The sequence below is a fragment of the Rattus norvegicus genome, chromosome 16 (genome assembly GCF_036323735.1).
Source record: "Rattus norvegicus strain BN/NHsdMcwi chromosome 16, GRCr8, whole genome shotgun sequence".
In the NCBI taxonomy this organism is placed as follows: domain Eukaryota; kingdom Metazoa; phylum Chordata; class Mammalia; order Rodentia; family Muridae; genus Rattus; species Rattus norvegicus.
In genome coordinates this window covers 59,669,945-59,684,345 of record NC_086034.1, presented here as the reverse complement: position 1 = coordinate 59,684,345, position 14,401 = coordinate 59,669,945, and the positions used below count along the sequence as shown (strand labels likewise).

General features: G+C 35.9%; 1 pseudogene; it reads left to right on the top strand.

The window, feature by feature from the left end:
* The first annotated feature begins 687 nt into the window (after nt 1-687).
* LOC120097637 (U4 spliceosomal RNA) lies at nt 688-819 on the top strand (annotated as a pseudogene).
* The last annotated feature ends 13,582 nt before the right edge of the window (nt 820-14,401 follow it).

The following is a 14,401-nucleotide window of genomic DNA, read 5'->3' as shown; positions in this document are numbered from 1 at the left end:
CCACTAAAAGATAGGGGAAACTGCGTTAGGGACTTAGCTCAGCGGTAGAGCGCTCGCCTAGCAAGCGCAAGGCTCTGGGTTCGGTCCCCAGCTCCGGAAAAAAAAAAAGATAGGGAAAACTTCAAATTAGTAGATAGAGAACAAAGCAGAACAAAACGAGAAGGAGCGATGTGTAGTGAAATGGAAACAAAAAATTACTAAGAACTAACGTCATTAATCAAAAGTGTAATATAAACAAATCTTCATCCAAACAGGGAAAATATAAAAAATGACCCAAATGAATGAAATCAGATATGGAAGGAATGACATTACAACAGCTATCAATGGAATTCAGAAAATCAATTTGATGTATTAAAACCTGCACACTTATAGTTCACAAAGTGGGAAAATCTAAGGAGGAAAAGAAGCTGTAGAGGCATATGGCCTACCTAAGTCAATTCTAAATAAAATAAACAATTTAAATAGACCTATAGCTAACAATGAGTTTGAAGTTTCCCAAGTGAAGGGTCCATGTCCAGATAGAGTCATCATTGAATTCTACCACACAACTAAAATGAACCAACACTACTACCACTTCATAAAACTGGAAGGGAAGGAATCCTCCATGCTTTATGATGCTAATACTCCTCTAATGTAAATATAGATATAGACAGAATGATAACAAAAACATGAAGAAAAAAAAACCTTAGCTTTGTGCAGTGGCAGTATCATAGTCAATGAGGTTTATTCAAGGCATGATAATTGCTAATTGAAAAAACTTGACTTTATGTCGATGTCCCTGGTGAATACAGATATAAAATGTTGCAATAAATTAGGTTTAAACCCAATTAGGAATCTAACCAAAAAGAACATGTGTAGTTTAACATAAAATCAGTAAGTGCAATACTGCACATAATTTATTCAAGGAGAACATGATTATCACGATAGATACAGGATAGGCTTTTAGCAAAACTCAAGCATTAAGTTATGATAAAACCCTAATGAGACTAGGAATAGAAGGAACCTATCTCAATGTAATATAAGCTGTGTATGAGAAACTAATAGCCAGCATTATGTGAAATATGCTAAAATAGCAAATCATTTCCTCTAAAATGTACAGCAAGACAAGAGTCTCTATTTCACTCTTAATCCATATAGAACTTAAAGACTTACACTTTAAGACACGTGAAAGAAACCAAAGTGATAGAGATGAGAAGGAAATAAACACATAATCTTTATTTGCAGATATACAGTTCTGTATATAAGAAACCCTAAATGTTCAACCAGGAAACGGTTAAAGCCAATAAACACAGAAGCAAAATTACAGGACACAAATTCACATGCAAAAATCAGTAACTTTCATAACAATCACAAATGCATTGTAAAAGAAATCAGGGAAATGATATTATTAATAATATTCTCAACAAGCCAAACAATTAACCAAAATTGGAATAAACCTCACCAAGGAAGCAGAAGACATACACAATAAAAACTTTAAAACACCGAAGAAAGAAATTGAAAAATACTCTAGAAAATGAGAAGATAGTCCATGTTCCTGAATTGAGAACTATTATTGTAAAAATGGCTATCTAATCAAAGTCAAGTCGTAGATTCAAAGCAATCCTTATCAACATTGCAATGTTATTCTTCAAAATAATAATTTAAAAGTATTAAAATTTATGTGGAATCGCAAACAGGCAGAGCAGGCAAAACAACCCAAAGTAAAGAGTAATTATGGAATTACCACTGTTCCTGATTTCAGTTTCTACTACAGAATGTAAGTAACAAAAACAGAATGGTTCTTGTACAAAAACAGACATACACATCAGTAAAAGTTGAACAGAGGACCCAGGTATAAACCCATGTAGTCTTAGCCACACAATTTTTGACACATGTACCAAAATCATACAGTAGAGAAATGTAGCTTCTTCAGCAAATGGTTCTGAGAAAATTGGAATACAAATGTAAAAATGTGAAACTAGATCCATGTTTCTCACCCCATATAAGAATCAATCCCAAATGAATCAAAGATCGTTATGTAAATCCTGAAATTCTGAAACTGTTAGAGGGGAAAACATTTAAAGATATAATAAGCATAGACAAAGACTTACTGAATAGGGTTTCAGTTCTCAGGAGATAATGATGACAGGAGAGACCTCATGAGATTAAGACGGCTTGTGCATCAAAGCCTGCATGGGTCTCTCCAGTTCCTTGGCATATATAGTATAACTCCACTTTAGCGTTTTTATGGGATCCCTTAGTGTGAAAATGAATGGGTCTATGTTTCTTGTGCTATGCCTTTTCTTGTGTCCTTTCTTATTATTGGATTAATTGTTTGTTATTTCAGTTCCAATTTCAATATGTTAGTTTTTCTTCTCTCATTTTATTTTGCTTCATTATTATATTCTTAGAATCCTGTTTGTTTTCTAATGAGAGAAAGGAAGGGTATGGACCCAAATGGGAGGGGAGGTGAGGAGGGACTGTGAAGAATAGAGGGAAGACAGAACATGATCGGGATACATTATGTGAGAAAGAACCTATTTTCAATAAAAGTGGGGGCAATCACAAGAATGCTTGTATACAACCAAGAATACAAGTTGAGTGAAGGTATAGTCTACAGTGAAAGAGAAAAATGCTGTTAATCATACATGTAATAGAAGAAGCAATATCTAGATATAGAAAGAGCTAAAAAACTTAATAGAACTAAGAAAGCTGTGAAACCAATAGATAGGTAAACTGATAAAATAAGCAGAAGTCTCAAAAGATGAAGACCAAATACCAACCAACATGAACAATGTTCAACTTCATTAGCCACAAAAATACAAGTTGTACTAACTCCACAAATCTATTTTATGTCAGCTAGGATATCATGCATTAAGACAACAAGCAAATTCTTGTGAATTTGGTATATTTATCTCTATCTCTATCTATCTATCTATCTATCTATCTATCTATCTATCTATCTATCTATCTATCTATCTATCTATGTAGAACCAGCAGCTGGTTCTTTGAGAAAATGTAGATAGATAGATAGATAGATAGATAGATAGATAGATAGATAGATAGATAGGTAGATAGATAGATATAGATGATACAGATAGATATAGATGGACATAGACATAGACATGGATATAGATATATAGGAGTAGTAACACAAGAGAAGAGGGTTAACAAAGGAAGGAGAGAAACGAACAGGAATTATGAACCAAATGGATTTAACAGGTATTTATAGAACATTACATTCTAAATCAAAAGGATATACCTTCATCTCAGCTCCTCATGGAACCTTGTCAAAAATTGATCATATAATAAATCACAAAACAGGCCTCAACAGATAAAGGAAGATAAAAATTATCCCATGCAACCACAGACAACGACTGGTCTTCAATAACAACAATAATGACAGAAAGCCCACATATCCATGGAAGTTGAACAATGTTCTACCCAATGACAACTTGGTCAAGGAAGAAATAAAGAAAGAAATTAAAGACTTCTTAGAATTTAATGAAAATGAAAATACAACATACCCAAGCCGATGGGAAACAATGAAAGCAGTGCTAAGAGGAAAACTCATAGCTCTGAGTGCCTGCGGAAAGAAACAGGAGAGAGCATATATCACCTGCTTGACAACACACCTAAAAGCTCTAGAACAAAAAGAAATAAATAAACCGAAGAGGAGTAGAAGGCAGGAAATAATCAAACTCAGAGCTGAAATCAACCAAGTAGAAACGAAAAGGACTATACAAAGAATCAACAAAACCAGCAGCTGGTTCTTGAGAAAATCAACAAGATAGATAAACCCTTAGCCAGACTAACCAGAGGTCACAGAGAGTGTGTCCAAATTAACAAAATCAGAAATGAAAAGGGAGACATAACAACAGAATATGAAGAAATTTAAAAAATCATCAGATCCTACTACAAAAGCCTATATTCAACAAAACTGTAAAATCTGGAGGAAATGTACAATTTTCTAGAGAGATACCAGGTACCAACATTAAATCAGGAGCAAATAAACCATCTAAACAACCCCATAACCTCTAAAGAAATAGAAGCAGTCATTAAAGGTCTCCCAAACAAAAATAGTCCAGGACCAGATGGGTTTAGTGCAGAATTCTATCAAACCTTCATAGAAGACCTCATACCAATACTTTCCAAACTATTTCACAAAAAAGAAACAGACGGAGCACTACCAAATTCCTTATATGAAGTCACAATTACTCTTATACCGAAATCACACAAAGATACAACAAAGAAAGAGACCTTCAGACCAATTTCCCTTATGAATATTGATGCAAAAATATTCAGTTAAATTCTTGCAAATTGAATCCAAGACCACATCAAAATGAACATCCATCATGAACAAATAGGCTTCATCCCCGGGATGCAGGGATGGTTTAATATACAGAAATCCATCCATGTAATCCACTATATAAACAAACTCAAAGATAAGAACCACATAATCATTTCATTAGATGCTGAGAAAGCATTTGACTAAATTCAACACCCCTTCATGATAAATCCTGGAAAACTCAGGAATTCAAGGCCCATATCTAAACATAGTAAAAGCAATATACAGCAAATCAGTAGGTAACATCAAACTAAATGGAGAGGAACTTGAAGCAATCCCACTAAAATCAGGGACTAGACAAGGCAGCCCACTCTCTCCCTACTTATTCAATATAGTACTCGAAGTCCTAGCCAAAGCAATCAGACAATGATAGGAGATCAAAGGGATACAAAATGGAAAGGAAGAAATCAAAATATCACTATTTGTAGATGATATGATAGTGTACTTAAGCGACCACAAAAGTTCCACCAGAGAACTACTAAACCTGATAAACACCTTCAGCAAAGTGTCAGGGTATAAAATTAACTCAAAACAAATCAGTAGCCTTCCTCTACTCAAAGGATAAACAGGCTGAGAAAAAAATTAGGGAAACGACACTCTTTACAAGAGACCCAAATGATATAAAATATCTTGGTGTGACTTTAACCAAACAAGTGAAAGATCTGTATGACAAGAACTTCAAATCTCTGAAGAAAGGAATTGAGGAAGATCTCAGAAGATGGAAAGATCTTCCATGCTCATGGATTGTAGGATTAATATAGTAAAGATGGTCATCTTGCCAAAAGCAATCTACAGATTCAATGCAATTTCCATCAAAATTCTTACTCTATTCTTTATAGAGATAGAAAGAGTAATTTGCAAATTCATTTGGAATAACAAAAAACCCAGGATAGCTAAAACTATATTCAACAATAAAATAACGTCTGGGGGAATCACCATCCATGACTTCAAACAGTATTACAGAGCAATAGTCATAAAAATTGCATGATATTGGTACAGAGACAGACAGATAGACAGTGGAACAGAATTGAAGACCCAGAGATGAACCCACCCACATATTGTCACTTGCTCTTCGACAAAGGAGTTAAAACCATCCAATGGAAGGAAGAAAGCATTTTCAACAAATTGCACTGGTTTAACTGGAGTTCAGGACATAGGAGAATGCAAATCAATCCGTTCTCATCACCCTGTACAAAGGTTAAGTCCAAGTGGATCAAGGACCTCCACATCAAACCTGATACACTCACACTAATAGAAGAAAAAGTGGGAAAGAGTCTCAAACGCATGGGCACTGGAGAAAATTTACTGAACAAAATACCCATGGCTTATACTCTAAGATCAAGAATCGACAAATGGTACCTCATAAAACTGCAAAGCTTCTGTAAGGCAACGGACACAAAACGGCAACCAACAGATTAGGAAAAGATCTTTATTAATCCTACATCTGATAAAGGGCTAATATCCAAAATATACAAAGAACTCAAGAAGTTAGACTCCAGAGAGCCAAATAACCCTATTAAAAATGGGGTACAGAGCTAAACAAAACATTCTCAGCTGAGGAATATCGAATGACCAAAAAGCACCTAAAGAAATGTTCAACATCCTTAGTATCAGGGAAATGCAAATCAAAACAACCCTATCTATCTAAAAATATTCTGGTACAGTCTTAAAACAGACTTTGCTATTCAAATAAAGTGTTAAATCAGAAAAGAAAAAATGGGTACCATGACTTATTTATTTTTATTAAAACCATAAGTGCACAACAGATATTTAGTAGGTGACTTGTTGATGATTTTACTGCAGTGTCTAAATGCAATGGTGTACTATGAAGTTTGTCTCTTCCCGTGCCTCTCTATGTTTCTGGGAATTCTGTGCTATGTAAATTTTTCTGACAAATGAACAGAAAGCTCCCACAGTTACTTTTTGGTGCAAATAAATCCTTTGAAAATCTCCCCAGAGATCACTGCTAGAACTGCTTGCTGTGTTCTAATGAGCTTTTCCTTGTTAGAACACCATACAGAGGGCTGCAATAACACTTAGTGGTCTTTCTCTCCTTCTCACATAGGTCCTCCCTCCAAGTTCTGAGAGTAGAAACCTAGTTTGCTGGCAGTAAAGAATTGGAATTCTGATGTCTGTTAATCCAGAATGATCCAGGAGAATAATATGCCACCTGAGAGACATATGCCAGCATAGTATAGAATAAGGCTGTTATGAACAGTCATTTCACCATTTCAAAGGTGATTTATTGTTTTACTATAGTGGCTAACTCACAGAGAATATTTGTGTTTTCATTTTTTTATATGGGTTATGGTGTGCTTTCTAACTAGAGCTTAAGTCAGTGTTTGGTGGTTTTTAGTTTTTTTTTTTTCTCTGTCACATTGCGTATGGTTTTAAAACCTTTTGGTTTTTATAAATGAACAAGCTGGACTCAGATGCCCTGAGCGCCTACCATGAGTATCCCACAGCACCTTACCATGAGGAACAGATAACTAAAGCACTGTGGACAGGTGAAGCTGTATATTGTTCACAATCAAATAAGTTACAGGATTCCCCGGGACTTACTTAGAAAGTGGTATTTGATGCTAGTATACTGCAGTAAATGAAATACATTACCATGGCAGACTGAACAGCAAAAATACTTCAGTCTGGATAGAGGGCTGTTTTTCCTCGAGTTGTCATACTGATGCAGTGCATATTCAAGCCATAAATCCTTTAACTGTACTTGATACATGTGGTTTATAGATACTCAAACATATTTCCTCCAATCTTATAGCACTGAAATATCTATTTTCCCGCACAAATATTTCCTTGCATCATATTTCCTTATTGTTTTACTCTAATTGATTCATATTACTTGTTTTAATTAAATCCCATAGACAGAATTCTTCATTTTATGATTGGTTTTCATTAAGGCACAGACTGTCTTCCTGAAATGGTGCAGACTTAAAGCCTTGCAGGAGACTTTAAAGGAGACGAAAGTGATGGGGCAAGGCATCCACAGCTGCAGGAATTGAGGTCTGGTGGGGTTGTGGGGGGGCAGGTATCAGATTCCAAAAGTGCATATCAAAGCTATAAGGGTAAATGCCAAGTTGTTAATTTATTAACTTTTTCAAACATGGGAATCCAGATATTTTTCTGGCATATTCATTTAAAAAGCTGTAGTATTTAAAGTTTGTTTAAAGTATTGAGAGAATGTAGGGTACAGGTGGCACAGTTAATACCACAGTCTGGCAAACCACTGGCTCTAAAACAGATATGTGTATCTTGGTCTTCATGTGGGTTCCAAACAGCTGGAACGGTGACTGTCCCTAAAGCTGTTGCCTGTCTGTGGAACCTGTTCTAACTCAGCTGTCTTATGTGGCCTCGGTGAGAGAACAAACACTTAGCCCTGCAAAGACTTGATGTGAGGGGGGAGCGGGGGGAGTACAGAGGAGTAGGTACCTCCACTCTCTCAGAGAAGGAGGTGGGGATGGGGAAGTTCTGTGGGAGGCAGGACCAGGAGCAGGACCAGTGATTTATTAAATAAAAAACAAACATTATTGAACATAAACCAGTGAAACATCTAGATACAACTACTAAGTTACAAGAATAGAGAAACACAGCATGTTACTCAGCCACACTGCGTGGATACAATCAGTGCAATACAGAGCAAAGGGAACTAAAGGAACTCTCAATTCCCTCAAGAAATAAGACTACTGAGAAATAGGAAGGTGATAGACAGAACAAGACTGAAATATACATTATCTAACTGCTATGTGGAGATTCCTACATTGATGGGGTGTTGACTGGGTATTTATATAAAGACATTATTGATGCTTTCGTCTGGCTATGTTTAAAAGTTACCAATGTCTTTAGAAACATTAAACTCATGGATAAAAATTTAGAGGCAAGAATTCTGCCAATTTGTATTTTAGAAGTGGTACTAATTTATAATTATCATTTCTCATCACCAAAGCTAGAGTATTACAGTCACAGTTAAGTAATACAGTATATTTCGCGAGAATCGTAGACAGTGACATGCACCTACTTCCTCCTCATTGTCCACTGCTTTAGGATTTAAGTTCTTAAGTTCTTAATGCATCTTCAACTGCTTAGCAGTTTGAAAGTTTCCCCATACTTTCCCTTTGCAACATTTAAAACTATGTCTCTTGATAGTCGTAGATTCAAGAGTTTATGGGGCACTAAACATCTGAAGTGTGCTGTTGAGCTAATGGTCCCCAGGGATGCCAACATGACGAGCATGACAGCATGACATCTTCAGAGTGCTCACTGCCAGGGTGCAACAAACTGCCAAAGGACTTCCGCTGACTAGTCTCTCTCTCTCTCTCTCTCTCTCTCTCTCTCTCTCTCTCTCTCTCTCTCTCTCTGTTTGTGTGTGTGTGTGTGTGTGTGTGTGTGTGTGTGTGTATGTGTGTCTGCATCTGTGCAAGCACATACTGCCCGTTGTGCCTACAGGCAACAAGTTCACATCAATTCAACTTGTCTCCCTCCCTAAATTGCAGTCCACCTTACATTGTAAGACAGGGTCTCTCACTGAGCCTGGAGCTTACTGTATCAGACTATAGACTGCCTGGCTAGCAAGCTCTTGACATCCATGTCTCTCCTGACGCTGTGCCCTACTAGTGTTAGAGAAATGTACTACTGCTCTTATATTCGTATATAAGTGTTGGGAATCAAAACACTGATCCTCTCTTTACCCACTGAGCCCTCTCCTAGCTTCAGATCTCCTGATCTTAGAGACCCAAATGATCCTATTCCTATATAGCCTTTGGAGCTATCCTGCCATGGAAAATGACATATGTTCTGACTGGCACAGTACTCTTGAGTTCTGATGCCTTCTCCTATGCCTTGCCTGTTATCCAGTGAAGAATCATGGAAAATCAAGATGGCTTCTTTGTGCTCCTCAGCCTGATGATGGAGGTAAATGGTGGGAGCCCATGGCATGTCACATGTTTCTGGATAACTCTTCATTATTCACACCCTCTCCTATTGGACATTCAGAATTCTGACAATAAAGGATGAAAAAAATTTTTGAAAACTCTCTTCAAGTAACTCACCATCCTTCTGACAACACTTTTAATTTTGTCCCTTGCATCCCACCATGACCCCAGGAGGAGAACAATTTCTCTAATAAAAGAGGTTATAGCTCAGAATGACAGAGTTTGAAAAGGTGTTGCCATTCTACTCGAAGCTATCTCAGAAATCATTCTGTACAACACTTTTGTATGTTAATGTGGGAGCAAATATGAAAATCAGTTTTCATAATTAGATGGAGTCTGTCATGGCTCCTTGTTTTGGTGTTAATTTGCATTTCCCTAATGAAAAATGATAATTTTCACATTTTCCTATTAACTACATATTTTTTCCTTGTTAAATATTTGTTCAAGGATCTGGCTGATTTTATAAAAGGTTCCCTGTTATTGTTTGATAGTGTTCTCTATGTATGATTGATAGAAATCTCATTAGGTACATATTTTCCAAAGGTTTTGCTCACCCCTAACCTTTCCAAGTTATTGACTAGGTTATTCAAAGAACAAAGCTTTTATTTTGAATGAAATCAAATATATTCTTTATCTTTAATTTTTTGTCATCGCAAAATAATAACATACCACAAAGTTGAAAATATTTCTTCCTGTTCTAAATGTTCTGTTTTATGCTTTTTTACAATTTTAGGTTTTATAACATACTCTATACCTTATACCTTACACCTTATTCTGAATTAATTTTAGGCATGCTATAATGATAGATGTCATTGAAAAAAGTCCTAACATTACCCACCTTTTCATAGATACATATTTGTTTTGGGGATCATTTATTGACAAGATTTTGGGTAATGGCTCAGTGGGTAGAGGTATTCATTGACAATGAGAATTCTATTCCTAGAGCCCTGAGGTGAAAGGAGAGAATTTACCATTGTAAGTTATCCCCTGACCTCTATCCAAGCACACACCCCACACAAATAACTGAATAAACATAAAAAAGGACTCTATTATCTATATTGTATTGTCTTAAATATTTTGTAAAAGGAACTAATTATATATGTGTGTTATTTCTCGACTCCAGTATATTAACCTATATCATTGCCCAGACAATGCACTTCTAGTTTTCTTTTAGATCTACAGCAAGGATGTTAATGATTTCTTTGCTTAATATAACACATTTTTAAGTAAAGTTTTGATTTGTTCATTAAATTCACATTGTTATGTGTTCAATTTATAGCTGAGGTTGCATTGAATCCACATACATATTTTGAGAGAATTGGTGTGTTAGTAAGGTTTTCATCCCCTAAAATTGCTTTATCTCCATTCATTTAGGTTGTTTAATTTCTCTCAATGTTTGGCAGCTTTCAGAATAAAATTTTATCCTTGTTATGTGATCTCCAAGAATATCATATGTTTAGATAGGAATAGAAGTAATAATTCCTTTTCAAAAGTATAATTACTATTGTTAGTATGTCAAAATTGCAAACTATAATTTGCTATACTCATTTATTCTCTCTAGTTCATATTTATGCCTTCATTATGGTTTCCTACACCTTTGCTTTGTCAGTAACAATCTAACCTGTAAGCTTTTTTTGTTTTCATGTATCAGTAATTAGAATAAATATAAGTTCCTACAAACTTAAAAATAGTTCATAACCTTTTCTGTCCTGACAAACCAAGGACATAGTTATATTACACATCTTCTAGATTCCAGATCCACAATGAAAATAAACTATTATGGTTTCTACTTCCCTGTTTCTGTCTCCTAAAGTTCCTTCTGAAATAAAATGCCTAGAATCTTATCTTTTACTTGTTCTGTAAATGAATATTTAGAAAATAGATCCCTTAAATGCAGTTTTTATTTCTTATAATAATATATATCTATAACAAAGAAGGAACATGAAATCCATATATTAGTAGTTCCTTTAAAAATCACAGGAAAAAACACAGGGAAAACAAACATTGGTGAAAGAGACATGTAAATAGCTCTTAGCATAAATAAGCTTATTGCAAAGTATAATGTCTACTAAATAAATTAGAATATTTTGGCTTTAAATACAATGGCTCTAGCATCACAGATTGTCATATTTGATATCAGATTGCAAAATATTTTGATTATCATTTATAGTTCTCCATAAAATCTTTAAATATCCTGCCTAAATTATTAGTATTATAGTTTCTTTATAAAATGTTATAATTCAAATAACAGTACAGTTATTTTAGTTAGCAAAGATGGCGGATTTTATTAGGTATCTACTGAATAATAATTTGCATAACAATGATAATTCCTATTAATATGGTTTGTGTAGAAATGCTAGTTTTGTTTTTATAATTTTTATTTAATAGTATGTGTGTGTATGATGAGCGTGTGACGTTGGTGTACATGCATGTCACAATGCACATGGAGAGGTCAAAGGACAACTCGGTGTAGTCAGTCCTCTCCTTCTTTTTCTCGTTTAAATATGAATTTAAATCTGCAGACTTCTGTGACAAGCACTCTACCTGGTGAGCCAACTTCCTTGACCTAGCTTTTTGTTAAAGATTTTTATTTTTGTTTTTAATAGTTTATTTATTTTTATTTTATCTTTATTGGATTTCCTGCATGTATGTCTTGTGAGGGCAATGGATCCCGCTGGAACTTGAATTATAGACAGTATGAGCTACTATGTGGGTGCTGGGAATTGAACATGGATCCTCTGAAAGAGCAGTCAGTGCTCTTATCCGCTGAACCTTCGTTCCCGCCCCATAACTTCTGGTTTTATCAAACGGTTTTGTTTGCTTGTTTCTAGGATAAGCTTCTACACAAGCAGGCATGCGACATTTTAATGTTGAAATAAAGTTATTTTATTCTTCGAAATGATCAGATCCTACCTGTAACTTATTTTATTTAAATAAAGGGAAAAATCATAAATTCTATGTATGTGCTGATTTGGAAAATCATTACCTCATTTTAATGAAGTTACCTACATATTCCTCAATTGTATAATAGGTCTATAACACACAAACATTTTGGCAAAGTATCCATGCTCACTGAACTAATAAAACTTACTAGTAAAATACTTAGTGAAGGATTGTGGTGATAACATTTAAAATCAATATTTTGCTGATAGTTCAATCAATATGTAGAATTCCTACCAATATTCTTTATAGTATTTTTCAATGAAAAAGATACCATGTTCTGGAAATCAGTCTGGAGGTTCCTCAGAAAATTGGACATTGAATTGCCTGAGGATCCAGCTATACCTCTCTTGGGCATATACCCACAAGATGCCCCAACATATAAAAAAGACACGTGCTCCACTATGTTCATAGCAGCCTTATTTATAATAGCCAGAAGCTGGAAAGAACCCAGATGCCCTTCAACAGAGGAATGGATACAGAAAATGTGGTACATCTACACAATGGAATATTACTCAGCTATCAAAAACAACGAGTTTATGAAATTCGTAGGCAAATGGTCGGAACTGGAAAATATCATCCTGAGTGAGGTAACCCAATCACAGAAAAACACACATGGTATGCACTCATTGATAAGTGGCTATTAGCCTAAATGCTTGAATTACCCTAGATGCCTAGAACACATGAAACTCAAGACGGATGATCAAAATGTGAATGTTTCACGCCTTCTTTAAAAGGGGAACAAGAATACTCTTGGCAGGGAATAGAGAGGCAAAGATTAAAACAGACACAGAAGGAATACCCATTCAGAGCCTGTCCCACATATGGCCCATACATATACAGCCACCCAATTAGACAAGATGGATGAAGCAAAGAAGTGCAGACCGACAGGAGCCGGATGTAGATCGCTCCTGAGAGACACAGCCAGAATACAGCAAATACAGAGGCGAATGCCGGCAGCAAACCACTGAACTGAGAATAGGTCCCCTGTTGAAGGAATCAGAGAAAGAACTGGAAGAGCTTGAAGGGGCTCGAGACCCCATATGTACAACAATGCCAAGCAACCAGAGCTTCCAGGGACTAAGCCACTACCTAAAGACTATACATGGACTGACCCTGGACTCTGACCTCATAGGTAGCATTGAATATCCTAGTAAGATCATCAGTGTAAGGGGAAGCCCTGGGTCCTGCTAAGACTGAACGTGCTTGTTGGGGGGAGGGCGGCAATGGGGGGAGGATGGGGAGGGGAGCACTCATAAAGAAGGGGAGGGGGAGGGATTAGGGGGATGTTGACCCGTAAACTGGGAAAGGGAATAACACTCGAAATGTAAATTCAAGTTAAAAAAAAGATACCATGTTCCTTAGAAGTTTTTTTTTTTTTTTTTTTTTTTTTTTGGTTCTTTTTTTTTTTTTTTTTCGGAGCTGGGGACCGAACCCAGGGCCTTGCGCTTCCTAGGCAAGCGCTCTACCACTGAGCCAAATCCCCAGCCCCTCCTTAGAAGTTTTAAACTGCGAACTGTATTACTAGATCTCCTCTTTTTGGAAATTCACATCATATGTTGGTGTATTATTAGCTCAGAGAAGTCTTTTAAAATAAGACTTTCTCAACATCATATATATTTCCTCTCCCACTCCTCCTCGATTCTCCCTACCTACTATCCAATCAACTTCAGCCCCCCCCCCAACAAGCCAGTAACCAAAACAATTCAAATGGGTAGTTACTTAAGACCTATTATGTGTTATCGATATTCAAGGAATGGTGTGGTTAGATAATTTTGTGATTATTAGTTACTTATACCCAGTCTCTACCAGCAGGTGGAGTTTTAATTCACATGGTATATATGTTTAATCCAAGGATGCATTAAAGTACAAGGTCCTCTTTGTCAGACAATTATTTCTCCTTTGGTCAGTTATTTACATTTTATTTTGACTTATCATGTCCTTTTCCTTGAGAACTGTGGGTCAATTGCCAGGCTGTTGGGAACAAGTAGAACTTAGCTGGAAATGCCAATTTCTGATAAAATTCCACTAAGAAAAGATCCAAAGGCTTCAGATACAACCTCAAGACCTTTACCTTAGTCCTTTTAAAAACATTTATCTTTAATATATTTGTTACCATCATTTTCCCCCTCCAGATCTGCCATTGCCCTCAGACAGTTCTCTATCCCATTCCTTCTCCCTTCTGTCTCCAAGA